The 14,692-nt window shown below is 48.0% G+C and overlaps 1 long non-coding RNA gene across 1 annotated transcript; it reads right to left on the reverse strand.

The window, feature by feature from the left end:
* Window positions 1-223: 223 nt before the first annotated feature.
* On the reverse strand, window positions 224-14,635 carry LOC139037773 (uncharacterized). The gene is made up of 2 exons (XR_011490672.1): window positions 13,754-14,635; window positions 224-1,015 (listed from the first exon to the last, which is right to left on the reverse strand). It is a non-coding gene; the product is annotated as an uncharacterized lncRNA (long non-coding RNA).
* Between the last annotated feature and the right edge of the window lie 57 nt (window positions 14,636-14,692).

Below are 14,692 nucleotides of genomic sequence, written 5' to 3' on the forward strand. Positions count from 1 at the left end.
ATCCCTAGGCTGGGAAGATCCCACGTGCCTTGGAACAGCTAAGCCCTGCACCACTACTGAGCCCATGTGCCTCAGCTACTGAGGCCAGCAGGCCCTAGAGCCCATGCTCTGCAACAAGAGAAGCCTCCACAAGGAAAAGCCACACAGCGCAGCTAAAGAGTAGCCCGGCTCTCCCCAAATAGGGAAAAACCCGAGCAGCAAGGAGACCCAGCACAGCCAAAGCTAAGTAAATAGAATTTATTTTAAAATAACAAGAAACAGGGACTTCCCTGGTGGTCCACTGGCTAGGACTCCAAGCTCCCAATGCAAGGGGCTAGGCTTCGATCCCTGGTTGGGGAATTAGAAGCCACATGCTGCAACTAAGAACCTTGGAAGCCAAATATATAAAAAATAAAGAAAATAAGAAACATTTTTACAAGTAACCAAAAAAATAGCATTAAAAAACTAAAACTTTTCTTCTGCTTTTTAAAAATGCTGAGTGTACGCTCTCGATGCTCTCAGGAGCTATCCCACGGAGCTGCTGAAGAGGCGTGATGCTGTAAGAATGTGAAGGCAGTGTCAGACCAAACTCAACACAGCACAACCCTCGTGGGCACAGGCGATGCCCGCGTGAGGACTTCCGTGCAGTGCCCCTACCCAGGACCAAAACCAGGCACGTAGGTTCTCAGAGAATTGAACAGCTGGGAAATATGGAGCAGGTGACAGTAAAGAAAAGTTGTAGGGAAAGTGGAGGTTGGGCTTTAAAAATGAGTATTTCCTCAAAGCCTGGTGGGAATAAACATGTGGTAGCAGTCGGGAAAGTCCCCTGGAAGTAGGAATGGCTATCCACTCCAGTATTCTTGCCTGGAGAATCCCATGGGCAGAAGAGCCTGGCGGGCTACAGTCTGTGGGGTGGCAAAGAGTCGGCAGGACTGAGTGATTAACACTTTCACTTTTCAGCTGGCCTTGAACAGTTTGGGGTGGGGGAGGCAGGGCTCAGAGCAGTCTCCTGGAGGAGGGAGTTAAATCCAACATCCTAGAAAGAGAGGAAAAGAAACTCTGTCAACATGACCCGTAGGTTTTGACAAAGGGACTCCTGACAAAATGTGACCGTTGATTAGGACGAAACTGAAAAGCAGAAGGAAAGCCCCCACCAGACTCCTGGGGGCTGAGTGGAGCTCCTTCCCTGGAGCCCGAGAATGTGTTCACAGAAGATCAAAGAGATCAGCTCAAACCGAACCTGACCCCGCAGGTGAGATGCCAGGTGCGAGGTCGTGCCCAGGACAAACGACCGCCCACCCAGGGGGCAGCCCTGCTGTCCAGAACCACACGCCATGGACAGATATCCTCTCAGCTCAAGAGGAAGGAAGTCAGCCGTTCTGCAGGGGGACTTGGGGACCCCAGAGCATATAAAATGGGCAAGCACAACTGAAAATATTCCTTCCAGAAGCAGTCGTTGACACTCCCGCAATTGGGCTTCCTTGGTGGCTCAGCAGTAAGAATCTGCTTGCAGTGCGGGAGAGCCAGGTTCAATCCCTAAGTCCAGAAGATCCCCCCAAAAAGGGAACGGCTACCCACTCCAGTATTCTTGCCTGGAGAAACCCATGGACAGAAGAGCCTGGAGGGCTCCACAGTCCCTGGGGTCGCAAAGAATCAGACACAACTGACAGACTGACACACAATCAGACGCAGGGCCAGGCCATGGAATTGCAGGGTGAGTGGGACAGGGCCCCCGCCCTGAAGGTAGGAAAGAGGCACAGGTGTTGTGGGATTCATGCTGGGGACAGTGGGGGGACACAGAATGGAGGGGCGGCTCCTCAGGGAGAGGATGAGAAAGCCCCACGCAGCAGCTGCAGTTTGACCAGGGCTAGGGAAATGAGTATGTTTGGCAGAAGTCAGGAGGGCAGGTCTGGTGAGCAGATCAGCAGGTGTGCTTGTGTGGCTTAGGGCACACTTTCAGGGACAGACTGCTCTAGAGACAGATCAAACCCCAATCTGGCTACTATTTCACCATGCAACCTTGATCTGGGCCATAACGGCAATCTCAGGAAGCCTCAGTCTACTCAACTATAAAGTCAGGATAATCATAGCACCTCCCTTATAGGTTCTATCCGGGGTATAACAGATTCAAGTACTTAGAACACACATAAGCACTCAGTAAATGTCAGCTGTTAGCACTAAATAAATGTAGAGCCATTCTTGGAAGTGAAACCATCCACATACACACTCACCCATATTTTAAACTTTATTAAGCTCTTACTGGGCTTCCCTGGTGGCTCAGTAGTAAAGAATCCACCTGCCAATGCAGGAGACATGGTTTGATCCCTGGGTCAGGAAGATCCCCTGGAGAAGGAATTGGCAGCCCACTCCAGTGTTCTTGCCTGGGACATCCCATGGACAGAGGGGCCTGGTGGGCTACAATCCGTGGAGTCGCAAAGAATAACAAATGACTGAGCGATTAAACCCACCTAGCACCAGGCTCTCATTATCTGCCAAATGGTAAATATAAACTATATGATATTACATCATGGAAAGCAACATGTGAAAGCAGCCGGGAGGGGATGGGAAGGGTCCTTTGGGTACGGTGCCCTGACCTCTCTCTCCTCCCACCCCCAAGGCTCCCGCCTGTGCCTCCCATTGGTGAAGTCCAATAGAAGGGAAAAGGCGGGGGAGCCCAGGATATGCCGTCTGCAGGGATCAGGCTCCTAGGCACAGGGCGAGGTGGAGGTGGTCAGAGAGGGGATCCGGAGGGGCCAGGGGAGAATACCCAGCCCAGGTGGATATTGTGATGAATGGATAGATGTATCTCACTGTCGCTCACCTCTGGGCACTTACGGTTGGTGTTAGAAGTGTCCCCAAAATTCATAGATTGAAGCCTTGATCCCCAGTACCTTAGAATGTGACCTTATTAGGAAATAGGGTTGTTGCAGATGTGATTAAGTTATATTGAGGTCTTTAGGGTGAACTCTAATGCAGTATGACTGATGTCTTTACAAGATGGGATATCTGGACACAGGGAGATGTGAAGACTGGAGTCACGCTGTCACAAGTCAAAGAACGACTCGAAGCCAGGAGAGAGGCCTGAACACACCCTCCCCTCAGAAGGAACCAACCCTGGGGCTTCCCCGGTGGTTCAGTGGCTTAGACTGTGTGCTCCCAGTGCTGAGGGCTGGGGTTCCGTCCCTGGTCCGGGAACTGGGGTCCCACACGCACAGCTAAGAGTTTGCACGTGTGCACGCTTGTGCTCAGCCTCTGAGCCACCTCCCACGCTTTGCGACCCCATGGATTGTAGTCCACCAGGCTCCTCTGCCCATGGGATTATCCTGGCAAGAATCCTGGCATGGGTTGCCATTTCCTCCTCCAGAGGATCTTCCTGACTCGGGAATCAAACCCATGTCTCTTGTGTCTCCTGCATTGGCAGGCAGATTCTTTACCCCTGAGTCACCTGGGAAGCCCAGGAGTTCTCATGCAGCAAATAAATTCCTGCATGCTGCAACAAAGAATGAAGAGTCCACATGCCTCAACTGAGACCCGCTGCAGCCAAATGAATAAAAATAAATATTAAAAACAAAATTATGGTCACCAGGGGGAAGGGATGTTAGGGACTTTGGGAAGGTCATGTACACACTGCTATATTAAAATGGATAACCAGCAAGGACCTACTCTACAGCACACAGAACTCTGCTCAACGTTACGTGGTAGCCTGGCTGGGAGGGGAGCTTGGGGGAGAATGGATACCTATGGATGTATGGCTGAGTCCCTTGCTGTTCACCTGAAACCATCACAACATTGTTAACCGGCTATACTCCAATACAAAGTTTAAAGTTACAAAACAAATATCAACAACAACAAAAAGGAACCAATCTCACTAACACCTTGATCTCAGATTTCCAGAAGTGTGTGACAGTGTCTGTTGTTACCCCACGTAGTTTATGGATGGTACACTGTTCAGGGAGTCCTAGAAAACACATACAGTTGGCTCCCTAATCTTGCCCACAGCTGTTCAGTTGCAGGTCTCTTGACCTGGGTTCCTGCAGGGACTGTGACTGATGCCAGGAGTGGCCCCAGCACACACAGTATGGAAGTCCTCAGTATGGAATTCTGGCTGGGCTACTTGCATATCTGTGCCTACACTGGGAGCAAGAGAACTGCGATCATCTGTGGCACGCAGTGGCCTCAGGATTATTCAAATAAGCACGGTGGTAGTGTGATGGGCAGAGGAAGGACAAGGCTTGGGGGGGCTCTTGCCTCTGGTACATTGGTTGCCATGGCAACAATGATAATTACAAGGCGTGTAGAGTGAGATGGCTATTTCTGACTACCCTGAAGAGTTGAATTTTTTTCTTTTAATAAGCATGAAGTTTTGAATTTCAATTTCAAGATACAGGTATAGTGAAATTCAAGGAAGCCTTAATCTGGTACAGCTGCAGGACAGACAAGGGTCATTCTCAGATCCTAAATACAATTGTTCAGAGAAGGAGGGATAAATTGGGAGGTTGGAATTGACATATACAGGGTACTATATTACACAGAGACCGCTACTCAATACTCTGATGGCCTACATGGAAAGAGAATCTAAAAAAGAGTGGATATATGTATATGTATAACTGATTTACTTTACTGTATGCCTGAAACTAATGCAACATTGTAAATCAGTTATACTCCAATACATTTTTTTTAAATTTTTAATGTTGTTCAGGTCATAGAGTTGTTGCAAAATTTTTTTTCTCATGTTTCTTTATTAAGCTATAATTGATTTACAACATCATGTTAGTTTCAGGTGTATAACACAGTGATTCAGCTATATATATGTATGTGTGTATATATATATATATATATATATATATATATATATATATACATATCCTTTTTTTTTCCAGATTCTTTTCCCTTTGTTGCAAAGTTTAAGTGTTCAACCTCAGCAAGTCTCTTGCTAAGATTAGGACATTGACAGGAGAGGAGCAGGACCTTAGACCGTGAAGGGAATATTTGGGTGAGGCAGAGACAAAGTGATAATTATGTGAGGCCATGAAGATGTTAGCTAATGCTACAATGGCTTTCATATTGCACCATAGTGTGTAACAGAGACAGCTAGTGTTACTTGCTCAGTCATGTCTGACTCTTTGCAACCCCATGGACTGTAGCTTGCCTGGCTCCTCTGTCCATGGACTTCTCCAGGCAAGAATACTGGAGTGGGTTGCCATTCCCTTCTCCATATTGCCATATAAACGTATCAGATCAATATATTTTATACCTTGAGCTTACACAGCATTTTCTGTCAATTATATCTCAATTTAAAAAACAGAAAGCGGAATGCAGAAACTCAGAAATAAATAGGAAACAGAGAACAACAGAATTAGAACATAAATTGACAAAATTATTCATAAAAGTATCAAAAAAGTTATTAAAACAAAAGTGCAATAGAGAAAATAGATAAACCCAAAAGTTGGATATTGAAAAATAAATACAGTCTCTAAAAAGACTGATCAATAGAAAGAGAAAGAAAAGGGGAGGGGGAGAAGATTCAAAATACAGCTTCATAAATACAAATAAAAACAAAATTGTAGATTCCAGAGATGCTGAACAAACTACTAAGATATTAATTTTTTTCAAAGTTGACTTCCCAATCCCCAGCCTCCCTTGCCTACAAAAAGCACCCGCTCTTCCCCTACTTGAGGAAATCAGCCATTGTATAGAAGGTTTCTCATCTGGGGCTTTTGCCTTCCATTTAGATGCCTGTTCTCAAATCCTGACCACTTGCCACCTCATTGGCTCCAGGGCCATAACAAGAATAAACTCCTAGCTGAGCCCAAGAAAACTTCGAGATCTGCTAGGGACGGGGTGGAGGTAAATTACACACCAAGGAAACTGGAACATCCTGTCAACATGAATTGAGAGGAAGCTGAGGTCATGGATGGGAATGGAGTCTACAGTGTTAAACCAAGAAGGATGAAATGTAAGGGTGGATTCAGCAAAATTTATAAACGTATGTTACACTCACCCAGGATCCCCAGTGTAATTGTTTTTTTTTGTTTGTTCATTAATTTTTATGAATTAATTGGAGGAAAGTTGATTTATAATGTTGTGTTGGTCTCTGCTGTACACCACTCAAATCAGTCAAAACTACACATGTATATATCTCCCCTTCTTCTTGAGCCTCCCTCCTCCCCACCCCCCACCCCACAGCCCTAGGTCATCACGGAGCACCACGCCGGGCTCCCTGTGCGGCAGGTTCGCACCAGTGATCTACCTTACACACGGGGTGTGTGTGTTTCAATGCTGCTTTCTCCATTCATGCCACGGTTGCCCTCCCTTGCTCTGTCCACAAGAGTCTACATCTGTGTCTCTATCCCTGCCCTGCATCATCATGCATTCATCAGTACCAATTTTCTAGATTTCATACATATGCATTAATATGCAGTATTTGTTTTTCTCTTTCTGACTGACTTCGCTCTGCATAGCCAGCTCTGTTATATTCAGCACATCTGAGAGGCTCTAAGGTTGGATCCCTTGGTTTGCTGAAGCCTGGATTTAACAATGGCCCATAATCAGGGGGCCTTCCCTGATGGCTCAGCAGTAAAGAATCTGCCTGCAGTGCAGATGTGGGTTCGATCCCTGTGTCGGGAAAATCCCCTGGAAGAGGAAATGGCAACCCACTCCACTATTCTTGCCTGGGAAATCCCACAGACAGAGGAGCCTGTCTAGCTACAGTCTGTGGGCTCACAAGGTCCGGTATGACTGAGTATGAGTGTGTGCATACACACACACTATCATAAATCAATGAGGCTGAGATGCCAAAACTTCCCTGGCATATTGTAGACTATGAGTTTAAAGGCTGATGAGATGAGAATATTTGAGTGGGTATTTTATTTGTAACCTACAACCTATACAACCACCACCCCACAACCATACCATACCCCTGGTCATTGGGATCACCACCCTACAACTACACTATACATCTTTATCAAGACCTTAAGAAATGTGGGGAATTTCTTCTTCTAGGAACGGCAGTTAAGGATCATTCCTCCTGTTGAAACAACCATAAATCTGGACAAAGTATTGTTTTTAAATCTGTTTATGGGTCATGAGGGGACAACGATGGCAGCAAGGACTTGAAGGGACAAGAATTTGGGGATATGAGCCAAACTTATTAAGTTCATCCCTTCTAGGTATTTATGGGTTTGTGAGTTAATGAGTTGAATAAAATTGTTGGTCCAATGTTCATTTTATGTTTGCAGTAAGAATTATGCTTTTAACTTTCTGAAAATTATATTTTAGCACTAAGAAGAAGGGTGACATCATTGGCCAGATGCTGAAATTATTTCATTATAGTATAAAAATGGAGGAGAGCCTGGCAACCCACTCCAGGATTCTTGCCTGGAGAATCCCATGGACAGAGGAGCCTGGTGGGCTGCAGTCCGTGGGGTCAGACAGACAGAGATACAACTGAAGGGACTTAGCACGCACGCACAGCATCACCTCTGGGTCTGGGCACACCTGTGACATCTCTTCTCTGCCTGCAGTTCTGAAGCTGCTTTCAGGTGGTGAACACTGGGGACTTGCCCCTGGCATTCTCTTAAGCACAGGGGAGCGTACAAAGCAGAGAAGACTTGGCTCATGTTTTAAATCCAGGAAAGGGGACTTTCCCAGGGGTCCAGTAGTTAAGAATCCACCTGCCAATGCAGGGGACATGGATTCGATCCCTGGTCCAGGAATATTCTACATGTCATGGGGCAGCTAAGCCCCTGCGCCACAACTATGGAGCCTGGGCACCCCAGAGCCCACACACTACAGCGCCTGAAGCCCACGCCTGGAGCCTGTGCCCTGCAACAAGGGAAGCCCGCACGCTGCATCACAAAGCAGACCCGGCTCATTGAAACTAGAGGAAAGCCAACTCAGAGCACAGAGACCCAGCGCAGGGGGAGGAAGGAGAGGGTGGGAGGTACGGAGAGAGAGACAAGGAAACGTACGTGACCATGTGTAAAATAGAGAGCCGGTGGGAATTACTGCATGACTCGGGGAACTCAAACCCGCTTAGTAACAACCCAGAGAAGTGGGACGGGGAGGGGGCTGGGAGGGACGTCAAGTGGGACAGGACATGGGTGGACCTTTGGCCGATTCATGTTGCTGTTTGGTAGAAACCAACACAATACTATAATTATCCGTCAATTAAAAATAAATTCAGAAAAACACAAAGACCTAGCACAGCCAAAAATAAATTTAAAATAATAATAATAATAGTAAATTCAGGAAAGGAGGTTAGTAAGTCACAAATGATGACCTATCCACACGAACCACTACTGAAAGATTCAGTCACTGTGGTCATATATAACTACTGCTAGTGTTAGTCACTCACTCGTGTCAGACTCCAGGTCTCTTGGAGGAGGACATGGCAACCCACTCCAATATACTTGCCTGGAGAATCCCATGGACAGAGGAGCCTGGTGGGCTGCAGTCCATGGGGCTGCAGAGAGTCGGACACAACTGAGCACGCACATACATATTGCTCATCACGTTCATGGTTTACCCTCCTTCTTCAGCCCCCCACCCCCCTGCCATGTGAGGCCTCCATCCTCTTATCTGGACTTTCCCAGCGACCTCCTCACTAGAAGATAGCAGGCACACCAAGACTTGCAGACCTGCATGCAGGGATCCGGCCGGTCCCCAACCTGCCGGCTGCTCAACCGAAACGCCCACCTCTCCCCAGCTGCCACCAGAGCTGCCTTGGATCTTTGCCCAGAACCGTCCAACCCCCACCTTTAGTAGGAATCAGCACGCATCTTCAAGTTCAAGGGTTCAAGGATTTCCCCAGCAGTCCAGTGGTTAAGACCCTGCCTCCAAGTGCAGGGGGTGCAGGTTTGATCCCTGGTCGGGGAACTAGGATTCTGCATGCTGCTTGGTGTAGTCAAAAAATAAATAAATAGATAAATAAACAAAAGGTCCAGAGATTTTAGAAAAGGAAGCTACAAACAAAAATCCCAGAGGGAACCAGCTAGGGCCAAGATGGTGATGAATCTGACCTCCAACAGACCCTGAGTCTCATTATATGTTAATTTTACCATGTTAGCATTATTCTTTTAATTAATTTCTTTGGCTGCGCTGGGTCTTTGTTGCAGAATGCGGATTCCTTTTAGTTGCAGCCTGTGAACACTCTGTTGCGGCATGTGGAATCTAGTTCCCTGACCAGAGATTGAACCCCGGGACCCCCTGCATTGAGTCTGAACTCAGAGTCTCAGCCACTGGACCACCGGGGAAAAGACATAACTGCCAGCATCCAGAATCAGACTCGAAGGACCAAAAAGGGGTGAAACAAGAGTGACAGCCCACTCCCTCAGGAAAAGCCCCACGCCTTCCCTGGCAGTCCATTGCGTGTACCTCCCCATCATCAGCCTCACCCCTCCTCCCTTTGTATTAAAGTTGAATCCCGCTTGCCACACACCTGGACGAGAAGTTGGTTCTGTGAACTGTTCCCGCTTCCCCAGTCTTCCGCCACTGAATACGGCTTGCGCTATGAGGACCTCAGCTCTGGTTTCGTTATTGGCCATTGAACCCGACCGGAACAAGAATCAGACTGCTGGCCGGACTAGGGCCCAGGCCTCATCCATAGGACTTAATTTGGTAACACAACCTTCATCTCTGTATCTGGCAAACTCCTGCTCGTCCTCAGCTTTATGTGACCTGTTCCAGGGATCCCATAACTCCACAAGGCGCTATCACTGTCCTGTCAGCTCCTGGAGGCAGGTCTGACCGCTGGACACTTATCTTCCTGGTGCCTCACCCACTGGCTACCCGATGTGGGTGTTTCATTTATTTATTTCATTGTGACTGTGCTGGGTCTTCGCTGAAGAACACAGTAGTTGCAGCGGGCAGGCTTAGTTGCCCGGAAGCATGTGGGATCCTCGTTCCCTGACCAGGGATCAAACCCGCATCCCCTGCATTGGAAGGAGGATTCTAAACGACTGGACCACCAGGGAAGTCCCCTACCCACTGCAGTGTTTCACAGATGAACAGGTGAATGAATGACAGTTTCCAAGTCCCTGGGGACCCTCTCTCTCCCCCTATGTGATGCTGTCATCCAAAAAGCCAGGGCTCTCTTCTCCAAGGCCAGCCCTCTGGCCCTGGCCCCTGCCCCTCTGTTCTGTCATTTCAAGTGCTCAGACACTAAGGCACAAATAATAGCATTAGGAGAGTTTCAAGGGCAGGATCATCAAGCCACTGAAGTTCCCCCTCAGCAGCATCCTCATTTCCTCCTCTGGTCTCAGTTCCCCCCGGCTGTTCATGCAGTTGGAGAAACATGAGGCAGAGAAGAGACAGCCTGACTTCACAGACGGTCTGAAACACGGGTACTTTCCAGTCCATCGGGTGTGGTGGTCTCTGTCTGCAGGAAGTCATCAGCGGTCCGGATGTCCCTCCCGTCCAAGGGAAACAGGAGGGAAGGGGGCAGGGGACACCTTTAAAAGAATGACATAGTCCTTGCGGACACAACAAACACTGGTTACAGAAGGACTTCCCTGGTGGTCCAGTGATTAAGAATCCACCTGCCAATGCAGGACACAAGGGTTCGATCCCTGGTCCAGGAAGTTTCCACCTGCCTCGGGGCAACTAAGCCCATGAGCCACAACTACTGAGCCTGTGTCCTGTCGCTCGTAAGCCCCAGCACCCCAGAGGCCATGCTCCACAGCGAGAAGCCACCGCAGTGAGAAGCCTGCACGCCGCAACCAGAGACTAGTCCCCTCTCACCGGAACTAGGGCAAGTCTGAGCACAGCAAGAAAGACCCAGGGCAGCCAAAATACACATAAATTTTAAAAAATGGTTAGAACCGACTAGGCAGAAGATGGTTCACGACTCGACTTCCAGTGGACCTGGAGCCTCATTACACGCCAGCTATAATACATTTGCTAAACTACACACCCACAGGTATGGCTCAGGGTGAAGAATCCACAGGCCAATGCAGGAGATGTGGGTTCAATCCCTGGGTTGGGAAGATTCCCTGGAGGAGGAAATGGCAACCCACTCCAGTATTCTTGCCTGGGAAATCCCATGGACAGAGGAGCTTCATGGGCTAGAGTCCATGGGGTCACAAAAGAGTCGGACACAACTGAGCAACTAAACAACAACAGCACACCCACAGGCACCGTGACAGTTCTCAGGTGGTAGCCCAATTCCTGGAAATCCCCACCCTGTCCTCCAAAATGGTTGGAATAATCCTCATTAGCCTATGAAGTTACCCAGCCCACAAAAACTAACCACTCCATATTTCAGAGCCTCTCACCTTTTGAGATGGCACACTCTATTTGTAGGGTATTTCTCCCAGGGCCATGCTCAGTTTCCAAGAGGACCCTATGCCCAGGGCCACTCTCACCTTTTGAGACATCTGCATTCTGTCCATGGAATGTGTATCTCTCTAAGTAAATCCACTTCTGGTCTATCACTTTGGAAGAAAAGCTATGACAAACCTAGTCAGCATATTAAAAAGTAGAGACATCACTTTACTGACAAAGGTCTATGTAGTTGAAGCTATGGTATTTACAGTAGTCATGTATGGATGTGAGAACTGGACCATAAAGAAGGTTGAGCACCAAAGAACTGATGCTTTTGAACTGTGGTGTTGGGGAAGACTCTTGAGAGTCCCTTGGACTGCAAGGAGATGAAACCAGTCAAGCTTAAAGGAAATCAATCCTAAATAGTCATTGGAAGGAGTGATGCTGAAGCTGAAGCTCCAGTACTTTAACCATCTGATGCAAAGAGCTGACTCACTGGAAAAGACCGTGATGCTGGGAAAGATTGAGGGCAGAAGGAAAGGATAGCAGTGGATGAGATGGTTGCATGGCATCTCCAACTCAACAGACATGAGTTTGAGCAAACTCCAGGAGATGGTGAAGGACAGAAGGACAGGGAAGCCTGGTGTGTTGTAGTTTATGGGGTTGCGAAGAGTTTGATGTGACTTAGCAACTGAACAATGAACAACAAAACCTATCACTTTGCCTCTGACTAAGTTCTTTCTGCACTGAGACATCAAGAACCTGAGCTTCGCTAAGTCCTGAGACCAGGTGTGTGATCTCAATTAAAAGACAGTTGGCTCAAGTCTCAGTCTGAGTCGCTCGGTCTTACAACCCCTCTGCCCAGTGGGCACAGGTAGGATAGGTTGGTAGCTCCCCAGCACTGCCTCCAGCCTCTGTGATGGTTACAGCGCTGTGAGCTGTGGGGCTGCCATGGCGACCAGGAGTCTAAGATGAGCACAGTGGTCTTGAAGCCTCTGATTTTCCGGGGGGCCACAGCATTCCTAAGGAAGCCACAGTGAAGGCTGCTGGGGCCAAACAAGAACCATAACCGCCTTATTCCAGCAGCATCCCCATGCTGCGCTGAGAAACTCCTGACCCCTTGAATCTGTGCTCCATGGAGGATGCTCAGTGATGGTTTACCTGGGAGAGGAGACGACACAGTCTGACCTACTCAGGAAAGTAGTAGAGAGAAACAGGGAAGGCAGACAGTTCACACAGCTTCGACCTACTGACCTACTCGATAGAAACGCCCCCTCCAGTGTCACTTAAGGCTGTTCCCTCTTCTTTGACCTCAGGGGTTTTTTGTTTTGTTTTGTTTTTTTCTGTTCTATAATAGCAAGAAGTTTTTATGATGTGAAACTGCCCATAAGCCATTTTTCCCAGGTCCCGTGGTTCTGCCGATCATCTGTGGGCTTGCAGCAAGTGACCGAGAAAGAAGTAGCTCAACAAACAAAACTCACTGAAAATAAATGCTTTTTTTATGGCAAAGAAATACAACAAAATCTAAGTGCTAGCTTTCTGAACGATCCACAGGAGCGGGTCATTTACAAATATTATTCAGAATGTGGAAATGGCCTATAGTTGAGCCTGATGAGTCAGCTTATGTTTATGCGAAGGGTGGGAGTGGGCTTCCAGGTGGTTCATGGTAAAGAATCCACCTGCCAATGCAGGAGATGTGAGTTTGATCCCTGGATTGAGAAGATCTCTTGGAGAAGGAAATGGCAACCCATTCCAATATTCTTGCCTGGGAAACCCACGGACAGAGGAGCCTAGTGGGCTATATTCCATGGGGTTGAAAAAGAATTGGACACAATTTAGAGACTAAACAACAACAACAAAGAGTGGGAATGTTAGACTTGGGGCTGAGAATCCGGAAACACAGGCGCCAGCTCAGCTCAACTGTGCCACCTGTTCTGACGACAAGGAGGCTGTATCCCCTATTGGATTGTTCCCTTCTCTGTTTAGGGGCCCTTTGCATTCTGAGGCCAGAGTTGTCCCCCAGGATGCATCCTGTGATGCTGTCCAGTGTCTCAAATTTACTATCAAAACCCAAACACTGATGTATTTAAATTCCTCAGGGGAAAAATATTTCTAAGACCAGCTCTTTATGCTCTGATTTCTTGTGAAAGTACTCCTGGACCTCCTTACCCCATATCCTGACCTTTCAGTATTTCAGTGGTTTCCCCAACTTCTCCTTTCCTCCCGAATCTTTCTGAAAAGTCTTCAACATTGAATCCCACGGTCATTTTAAGGTTATGTTTAGGATTATCTTACAGCCTTTCTTCAGCTAGTGCTTAATTCCGTTTTGCAGAAAAACACCCTTCCTCACTCCCCCACCACATACAACGTAGCCATAGCCAACAAAAGACATTTGCAGAATCATCAACTTTTAATGATTCTGTTGAAATCAGCCTCCTCGGAGGCGGCTAACGGGAAACGTGTGTCTGCTTTGACATTCCGAGCCCGTCCCCAAGGCGGCTCAGGTTCTTACCTGGCCCTTAGATCAGATCTGGCCATCCGACTCCTTGGATTGATTTCACTTGGGGCCCTGAGCGGAGGAAGCAATCAGAACAGCTTGGCTGAGGGCTCAAGGTGAGCTGAGAGCCTAGAGCCTGCACATGTGTTGCCAGGCTCCTTGAAAAGTTTTTAGTCCTAGAAAGAAATGGTATCAGCTCCAATATATGAAGAGACAATGGCAGAATCAAATGTTTATTTCTAACACCAAGTTGTAAAATCTTTAACATTTTTTTGTAGAAACATGCACTTATACTTCCCTCGTGGTTCAGTGGTTAAAAATCTGCCTTGCAATGCTGGGGACACAGGTTGATCCCTGGTCAGGGAACTAAGGTCCCACATGCCTTGGGGCACCTAAGCCCGTGCCAGAGAAGGCTGAAAACCTTGATGAAGAGCCTGCCTGCTGTGACTAAGACCTGACCCAGCCAAAAATAAACATAAATATTTACAAAAGAAAGATGCATGTAACATGAAATACTGGGTATCTTTAGACACGTTCCTGATGTGGTGTGGTGAGGGGAGCCCAGACCCGGGCAGTGAGAGGTCACCCAGGCCCCAGGAGGTGTTCAGGGCCCCTTTCAGCCACTGGAGGAGGCCCAGCCGGCCGGATTAGGGTGTGGCGGGCGAGGCAGCTGGGACCTGAACCCCTGACCGAGGTCTCCCCCAGCGTGGCCCTGCCTCCTTCAGGCGTGCACCCCAGGCAGCCCAGCGTCAGTCCTGGCTCAGTTTGGGGTTCCATGACACACCCCTGGATCCTTAGCATAAAGTCTCCCTTGGAAACATTTTTTTTTTAATTTGAAAGATGATTGTTTTACAGCACTGTGTTGGTATCTGCCACACTTCAGCTTGAATCAGCCACATGTACACTTGCGTCCCCTCCCTCTCGAGCCACCCTCCCACCTCTCTCCCCACCCCA

The sequence above is a fragment of the Odocoileus virginianus genome, chromosome 2, assembly GCF_023699985.2.
Source record: "Odocoileus virginianus isolate 20LAN1187 ecotype Illinois chromosome 2, Ovbor_1.2, whole genome shotgun sequence".
In the NCBI taxonomy this organism is placed as follows: domain Eukaryota; kingdom Metazoa; phylum Chordata; class Mammalia; order Artiodactyla; family Cervidae; genus Odocoileus; species Odocoileus virginianus.